At 36.2% G+C, this 9,522-nt stretch overlaps 1 pseudogene; it reads right to left on the bottom strand.

Moving 5' to 3' along the window:
* LOC18110336 (uncharacterized) lies at positions 1-7,420 on the bottom strand (annotated as a pseudogene).
* Positions 7,421-9,522: the final 2,102 nt, after the last annotated feature.

The raw sequence follows: 9,522 nt of genomic DNA, 5'->3' as shown, positions 1-9,522 counted from the left end.
CACTTTGTAGGCATTATCATTAATCCTTTCTATGATCTGATAAGGACCATCTCCTCGAGGCATCAACTTTGATCTTCTTTGTTCAGAAAACCTTTCCTTCCTCATATGCACCCAAACCCAATCACCTGGTTCAAATCTCACTAATTTTAGCCCCTTATTGGCTTTGTTTGCATATTGTTCATTCTTCTTTTCTATTTGTTGCCGAATTTTTGCATGGAGATCTTTCACCATCTGTGCTTTTTGATTACCATCAAGACTAACCATTTCATCAACAGGCAAAGGAATCAAATCTAATGGTGTCAAAGGGTTAAAACCATAAACAATCTCAAATAGGGAATAATCAGTAGTAGAATGCACACTACGATTATATGTAAATTCAATTAATGGCAAACAATCTTCCCAATTTTTAAGATTCTTTTGAATGATAGCCCTTAACAATTGAATCAAAGTCCGGTTAACAACTTCAGTTTGGCCATCTGTTTATGGATGACAAGTAGTAGAATATAAAAGTTTAGTTCCTAACTTACCCCACAAAACCTTCCAAAAGTAACTCAAAAACTTAACGTCTCGATCGGATACAATGCTCTTAGGAAGACCATGTAGCCGAATGACCTTTCTAAAGAATAGGTCAGCTATATTTATTGTATCATCAGTTTTATGGCAAGCAATGAAATGTGTCATCTTAGAAAATTTATCCACAACAACAAATATAGAATCTCTCCCTTTCCTAGACCTAGGTAGACCCAAAATGAAATCCATAGAAATATCAACCCAAGGTTCCTTAAGAATAGGCAAAGGTGTGTATAGTCCATGAGGCATTACCCTAGACTTAGCTTGTCTACATGTTATGCACCTATCACACATTATTTGCACATCTCTTTTGATATTAGGCCAATAAAAATGCTCATGCAGAACCTCCAAAGTTTTAGTAATTCCAAAATGCCCCATTAAACCTCCCCCATGTGCTTCCCTCACAAGTAATTCACGTAAAGAACAATTAGGCACACATAACTTATTTTCCTTAAACAAAAATCCATCATGCCTAAAATATTTATCCATGTCCAAAACCTTGCATGTGTCATATATAGCACCGAAATCATGATCATCAAGATACAATTCCTTAAAATACAATTCCTTAATATACTCAAATCCTAGCAATTTAGTATTAAGAGTATAAGAAGAACATACCTTCGCGACAAGGCATCGACGACCACATTTTCCTGACCTTGCTTGTATTTAATCACATATGAAAAAGTTTCAATAAATTCAACCCACTTAGCATGTCTCCTACTTAACTTACCTTGACCCTTCAAATGTTTCAACGATTGGTGATTAGTATGTATGATAAACTCTCGGGGCCACAGATAATGTTGCCAAGTTTCCAAAGCCCGCACGATTGCATACAACTCTTTATCATAAGTGGGATAGTTAAGAGTTGCACCATTGAGTTTCTCACTAAAATAAGCGATGGGCCGTTTTTCTTGCATTAAAACGGCTCCAATACCTATTCCTGAAGCATCACATTCAATCTCAAAAGCTTTATTAAAATCAGGTAAAGATAGTAAAGGTGCCGAAATCAACTTTGATTTTAACAAGCTAAAAGCATTTTCTTGTTCTTCTCCCCACTTGAAACCCACGGCTTTCTTAACAATTTCAGTCAATAGAGAGGCTATCGTACTAAAATCTTTAACAAATCTCCTATAAAAACTAGTCAAACCATGAAAACTCCTAACATCTGTTATGGATTTTGGTGTAGGCCATTCTTGAATAGCCTTAACCTTAGCCTCATCCATTTCTATACCTTTTGCACTAACCACATATCCAAGAAAAACAATCTTATCCATGCAAAAGTCACACTTTTTTCAAATTAGCATATAAAGACTCTTTTCTAAACACATCAAGAACTTGTCTCAAATGACTTATATGCTCATCAATCTCCTTACTATAAATTAAGATATCGTCATAGTAAATGATTACAAACTTACTAATAAAAGCACGCAACACATGATTCATCAATCTCATAAAAGTACTAGGTGCATTAGTAAGTCCAAAAGGCATAACCAACCACTCATACAAACCATATTTAGTTTTAAAAGCAGTTTTCCATTCATTCCCTTCTTTCATCCTAATTTGATGATAACCACTTTTCAAATCAATTTTCGAAAACAATTTAGAACCATGTAATTCATCCAACATATCATCTAATCTAGGAATGGGATGTCGATACTTTACAGTGATGTTATTGATAGCTCGACAATCCACACACATTCGCCAAGTTTTATCCTTTTTTGGAACAAGAAGCACGGGAACTGCACAAGGACTCATGCTCTCTTGAATGTATCCTTTCGACATCAACTCCCCCACTTGCCTTTGAAGCTCCTTAGTCTCTTCAGGATTGCTCCTATAAGCCGGCCTATTTGGTATAGATGCTCCTGGAACAAAGTCAATTTGATGCTCAATACCTCTAATTGGCGGCAAATCACTAGGAATGTCATTCGGAAAGACATCCTCAAATTCCTGCAAAGGAACTTTAACAACACTAGGAACACAAGAATCTAAATCATCTGAGTTAAAGAATGCCTCCTTATACACAAGTAAAATCATAGGCAAGTCAGAAAGATAGGCATGTTTAAGATCATTAGATTTTGCAAAAAAATTAAGGTGTTTCCCCACTTTTTCTACACACTCTTCTTTTCTCACCCACTCATTTTCTCTCCACTCTCGGCCTTCTTTTCATCCTTTTGTTTTTGGCCATGACCCTCCCCTAATGTCCTAAGGGCCGAAACTTTGTTCCCTCTTGTTTTCAACTCATGGCTCACTTTATTTTCTCTCTTCCTCACATCCTCACCATGTTGTTCAGCTTGTTTTTCCATTTTAGCCAAATCTTTTTGTTCCTCCACTTTGGCCGAAACATGTTGCTCTTCCTCATAACCCTTCTTCAATTGAATTTGATCTTCATACACTTGCTTTGGTGAGAGTGGGGCAAGTGTATAAATCCTTCCATCCTTTTCTAATGAATACCTGTTCTTAAACCCATCGTGCTTGGCTTTTCTATCAAATTGCCAAGGTCGCCCTAGTAACAGATGAGTAGCATACATAGGCACAACATCACATAACACTTCATCCTTATATTTGCCTACTAAAAAAGAAATCATCACCTATCTATTCACCCTAACAACACCACATTCATTCAACCATTGAAGTTGATAAGGCCTCTCATGCTTTATGGTATTCAATCCCAACTTTCTAACCAAAGTAACACTAGCAACATTAGTACAACTACCATTATCAATGATCATACTACATACCTTATCGTTGATTAGGCATCTAGTATGGAAGATGTTCTCCTTTTGTTGCTCCACATCATCCTCCTTAGTCTGAACACTAAGTGACCTTCTAATCACCAAAACTTTATCACCAACAGCATACTCTAAATCACTAGCATCCTCAAGTGGGGGCATGTCATCACAATCAGACTCCTCACTAGTGGACACAATCTCTCCATCATCCCTTAGAATCATAACTCGACGATTTGCATATTTTGATGCATAGTGTCCCAATCCTTGACACTTGAAACACTTTATATCACGATTACGCTTCGGTTGAACTTCTCCCTTAAGTTTTTTATCATTGGTCGAAACCTGCTTCTTCATGGAGTTAGGTTCGGCAACTTTAGAAGTCACCAAAGGCTTCGATGACGCACCACCCTCTCTTCTATAATTCATCTTCCAACCCGAAGAAGACCCCGTATAAGCTCCAGATCGTGTATTACCCTTCCTTTTCAACTGTCATTCAACCTTAATGGCTAAGTGTACTAACTCCTCCAAATCAACATATGATTGCAACTCCACAACATTAGCTATGTCTCTATTCAAGCCATTCAAAAACCTAGACATCGTAACTTCCTCATCTTCATTAACATTAGCTCTAATCATGGCCACCTCTAATTCTTTCTGATACTCCTCCATACTCTTATTACCCTGTGTAATCATTTGTAAACGATTAAACAACTCCCAATAATAATGTTTAGGAACATACCTCTTCTTCATTATTGTCTTTAACTCCTCCCATGTACTAACTGGTCTTTCTCTATTCCTTCTTCTTTCTACCACCAATCTCTCCCACCAAACCATGGCATAGTCAGTAAACTCCACTACAGCTAACTTAACCTTCTTTTCTTCAGAGTACCTATGAATGTCAAAAATCATCTCTACCTTTTTTTTTCCCAATCTAAATAAGCTTCCGGATTAGTTTTTCCCTTAAAAGCTGGGATTTTTAACTTAATACTACCCAAATTTCGGTCTATATCTCCCAAATCATCAAAATCCCCTCTGTGCTCAAAATCCCTATGTGGTCGAATATGTCCCCTCCTTGACAGATTCTCATACCTCTCTCCCCTATGTGTACGGAACCCACCACCACAGTTAAGATCATCCTCGACTTCATCTGCAGAGTTTCCAGCAACACTCTCCTCTTTCCTAACTTCTCTACCCCTTTTACTACGCCCTTCATCGGACCTAGTCTCTAATTTTTCAATCCTAGTCATCAGCTCACCAAACATAAATTACATCTGTTGTTGTATTCTCGAAAGCCCATCTTCTTGGATTTCACCGTTCTTCTGTGGCACACTATTAGAAGACATTATTTTTTTTTTAAACCTGCACGAAAATCGTTAGCAATAAAAATAACACCTCACACACTCGTGTTTCACACAAATTTATAGGCTTTTCACTCGAATATGCTCCCTATGCCTTTTTCCACTCAAATTGCTTTTCTTTAGTTCTTGAAATCACTTAGCAACAATTCAGGAAAAAAAAAAACAACCAACTATACGGTGAATTTATAACTTTGATATAGACTCTAGAAGCAAAAAATTACGAAACTAACAAAACGAAACTCGATGACAAATTCACAAATAGCAATGCAAATTTGTATGAATAATATGACAATTTGAAGACACGGAAAAAAATCAAAAAAGAGCTAAACAATTACGAATTATCAAGAACTAAGGATTTAATTCAAAAAAATTCCAGAAACTCAAGAAAATCAACTAAACTACCCAAATTTTCAAGAAACACAAACAAGACCACTAACAGATTCGGCCAAAACAAAAAAAATTTGTTTTTTTTTTTTTTTTGCGGCAACAATCAAGATTTCAAGATCAAGCCTCCTTTTATATATATATATATATATATATATATATATATATATATATATATATATATTAGCAAGAACAAAACAAAATCAAGAACTTAGGTGTGTATGCCGATTTTGATTAAGGAAGCATAAAAAAAAAAGAACACTAACTTATGATTAAGTGTTCAACAAAGCAATAAAAAGTAAGATCCCTATTTTTTTTTTTTTTATATATATATGTGGCCAAATCTATCAAGAATCAAACAAGAAACAATAAAGACTCAAATTAAAGGATATAACCTGTGATTAGATCAGCTCTGATACCAACTGATGCAAACCCTAGCGGAATTTAATGGTATTCGCGACCCCAAGATCAATCTAACCCAAGTTTGTTGAGACTTGAATGAGCTTATCACAATGGAAGACTTGCTCCAAGGCAACAAGACTATAAACCAACTCGATCACAACGCCTACACTTGGAGACGAGCAAAAGAAGTATAAATTCACAACAAAGAATGGTCAATTCTTTGAAGAGTTGAAAGTTCAATCAAGAACCAAGATTGAGCAACCAAAAGTCAGCTACAATGCTGAAAATATTATCAAAAGTCTGCCCTAAAATTATTCCTAAAGAGTATTTATACTCCAAGCCAAAACCCTAGTTTCCCTAATGGGTCTCACATAAACTCAATTTAAATAATAATCAACCCAAGCTAAAACTAGCCCAAAGTAATCAAAATAAACAAGTCTAAAACCCAAACAAATTGTCTCCTCTCAAAATAATTAAAGTTTGATAGCCCAACTAATTAAATAAGACAAGTTCGTTGTTTCCGCATTCTGTCTGACAGCAATAAGGCACAACTTAAAATGGATGGTTCTATCTCGTCTTAATAAATTAGAAGGCGTGCCATATACCTTTGGAAAGGTATGGAAGTCTAGTTTCCAGACCAACTAGAATCACATCAAAATTCGATCTGTAACTCCAGTTATGACTAAAAGAGTAACGAAAGGTCAAACTGTCCGAATCTAGTCTTCTTCTCCCAATCCTTGTGTAATGGTCCTGGTTCCACCAACAAGCCCCACTTGAACATGAATCAGATTAATCAAGGCTTGCTCTTTATTATTACAAAACCTCTTGAAGTCCACCTTAGCCCATGTATCTTGAAGAAGTCCATTGAAAGCTTCTTTGAACTTCTTAGCCCTAAGCCTAGTAACTGGACCAACTGGAACCTCCAATGGATCCTTTGATGGTTGGATCGCATCACACAATGAATAGGTAAGGTGATAAGGGATCACTTTGCCTTACACCATATTTGCCTTTAAAGAAACCAAATAAGTTACTATTAACAGCCATTGAATAGGATGAAGTCTCAACACAATTCATGATTAAGTGAACAAACCGAGCTGGGAAGCCTAGCAGCAGAAGCAGATGCCTAATGAAAGGCCACTGAACAGAATCAAAAGCTTTCTTGAAGTCAATCTTGATGAGGCATCTAGGAGAGGCTCGTTTTCTACCATCATGCCGGAGGAGCTCCTGTAGAAGATTTATGTTGTCAACCATATTTCTTCCTCCAAGGAAGGCATTCTGAGCAGGGTTAATGATATACTAGAGCACATTAGCTAGACAACCTACCAAGAGCTTGGAAATGACTTTATATATGATATTACAGCAGGAGATAGACCTGGAATCTACAGCTGAAGTAACATTGGAAGATTTAGGCACTAAAGCTATGATTGAGTGATTAACTTACTTTAAAAGTTCCCCCGAGACAAAGAAATCTTTAATAGCAGCACAAAAGTCATTCCTAACAACATTCCAAGACCTCTTGAAGAAAAGAAAAGAGTGGTCGTCAGGGCCATAAGCCTTTTCATTGCCAATACTGAAGAGTGTTTTTTTAACAACAACATTAGACACTAGGGCAAGGAGGAGATCATGGGTACTGTCATGAAGGCAAGGACCATTGTGAGCCACCATAGCTTCAATCGGGATAGTATGCCTGGAAGTCCTAAGCAGCTCTTGGTAGTATCTCACAAAAACTACACCCACTTCATCCAAAGAATTTGTAAGCACACCATCTGGACGTTGAATAGCTGGGATGTGATTCCTCCTGTGTTTTTTACTCATCAAGGAATGGAAGAACCTAGTACCCTTATCACCTTCCTTATAGAAAGTAGTTTTGAGCTTCTGACCAAAAAACATCTTTTCAGCTGATTTGAGATTAATGAGCTTGAGCCTAAGCTGTTTATCCTGCATCAGGAGCTGAGAATTATTTCTTTCATTCTGCATAATGGTTTGGTGACAATTCAGTTCATCTTCAGCTCTAATAACTCTCTCAGAAATGTGACTGAAGTGACTCTTATTGAGTTCCTTTAGAGGCCTCTTCAAAAGCTTTATCCTTCGACAAAAGGATATACATACGTGATCTAGAGATATTTGCTGTCCAATTATTATAAAGAAGATCCGAAAACCCAAGATGATCAACCCACATGTTAAAGAATTTGAAACTTCTTGTATTATGAAATTGACGAGGACCTATCTATATTGAAGTCATAGAGTGATATGAAAATGCACCAGGATTGGAGAAATGAACATGACTCAGCAAAGACAGGCTAGACATAAAAACTACATAAACACAAAATTAGAGCTAGCACTCTAAGCATTGCAATCCCTCTCTCCTAAATAGGGATTTATGATATTTCTCATGGGTTGTTCGTGTGAATTATCATCAGAAGCCAAACAATTGAATGGCTTGTAGTTTACGACAACTCAGCCTTTAAAGAATTATTCAAAGTCGAAAAAGATTAGATCTTTAGATAATAAATCCATAAACAACTATAGATTTGTTTAATGGAATCTTAAGAACTCCTGAATAATTTTGTTTAATAGTTTTTACTGAATGTATGATATTCGAGAACCCAACAGAAATAACTCTCTAGAAAAATCAGGAAGGTGGAACTTTTTAAAAATATCAGAAAAATGATAGAAAGGTGAAGAATGCATGGTATAAATAGATATACACATTTACACCCCTGACAAACAATAACATTCCAATAAAAAAGGCTCTACACAATGAATTAGTTAGACATCACAAGAAGCTTGTGACTCTCTAACTCTCTTTTTTTAAAAAAAAAAAAAAAAGCAAGCTGGAAACATAAAAAAAAGGAAAAAAAGTGTAAAAATCTTTATCTTTCATCTTCAACCTTTCTCCCCTAAAAGCCAAGAAAACCTAGGCTATTCTACCAATCAGTTGCCAGCCAAAATAATAAAAAAAAACTCTAACATTTTACCACACATCCACAGACTCACATCCCCCAGTTTTTACCTCTACACCATCATCAAGACAAACAAACCATCACCCATCTTCTAATTAAGATATCTCTCTCAAACCCTCAACACCAACAACAAAAACGAGTTCTCCCTCACGACAACGACTCTCTATTCCTCTTGGCCAAAACATCATCCACAATAGCCCAACCATGCTTCATCAAATAGCTCTAGCTTATGACCATTGATTGACCTTTCTGTCAGCAAACTAACCTAGCAACTAGAATCTCCACACCTTCAAAGGTGTTTGTTAGTGCAGCTGCGAGTGAGGTTAGAGTGAACCATAAAAAAGTGGTGTTTGGTTAGGCATGAACCATTGTTTTTATTCTGGTAGGATCCACCAAAAATTGAGGTTAAACATCAATTTCTGGAATGCAACTTAAACCATCTTTGAAAACCATTCTCTCACCTTTCCGTCGACAACAAATAGCCTCAACAATCTGAGAGAAATAATCGTTGGAATAAAATTCCAGAACAACCCTCAGCAGCTCTATCATCCTGCCATAACACTATAGATTTTGTAAGGTTGTTTATTAGTGTGCAGATCTATCATCCCTTTCCCAATTTTTTCATCTTTGTTCTTCCACGTTGTTCTGTTCTCTCTTGTCGATCTTCTTTCCTTGTTGCCTCCTTTTATTTCCTTGCGATTACCTTTTCATATTCGTTTTATAGAAGGTAATAGTCTGTGATTTTTTAAGCTCATTCACCAAAGAATAACTAGTGTTCTAATTTTTTGTTCTTCGTGTTCAAAATCAAAATTGAGATCCTATCACTCTCTTCTTTATTCTTCTTCAAATAAAAAAAAATAACACAAAGTTTCTTAGGATGTTTCTAATAGTGGCTTCTTTTTTCTTGTACAAATAAATGACAGATTTGTGTTGGAAACTAAATCAACAACAACAAAAGGTGTTGGGAGACTTGTATGGGGGCAAGCACAGACTGTGACTTGCTTTGGTAATGTATGCCTTTCTTTTCAAATTTTTAATTGACTATCTATTTAATCTACATAGAAATTAAAAGGTGATGTTTACTTTAGTTATTTAGATTAGGATGCATTCTTGGTG

This window comes from Populus trichocarpa, chromosome 2, assembly GCF_000002775.5.
Source record: "Populus trichocarpa isolate Nisqually-1 chromosome 2, P.trichocarpa_v4.1, whole genome shotgun sequence".
NCBI classification, from domain to species: domain Eukaryota; kingdom Viridiplantae; phylum Streptophyta; class Magnoliopsida; order Malpighiales; family Salicaceae; genus Populus; species Populus trichocarpa.
This window is presented reverse-complemented; position numbering and strand designations above follow the sequence as displayed.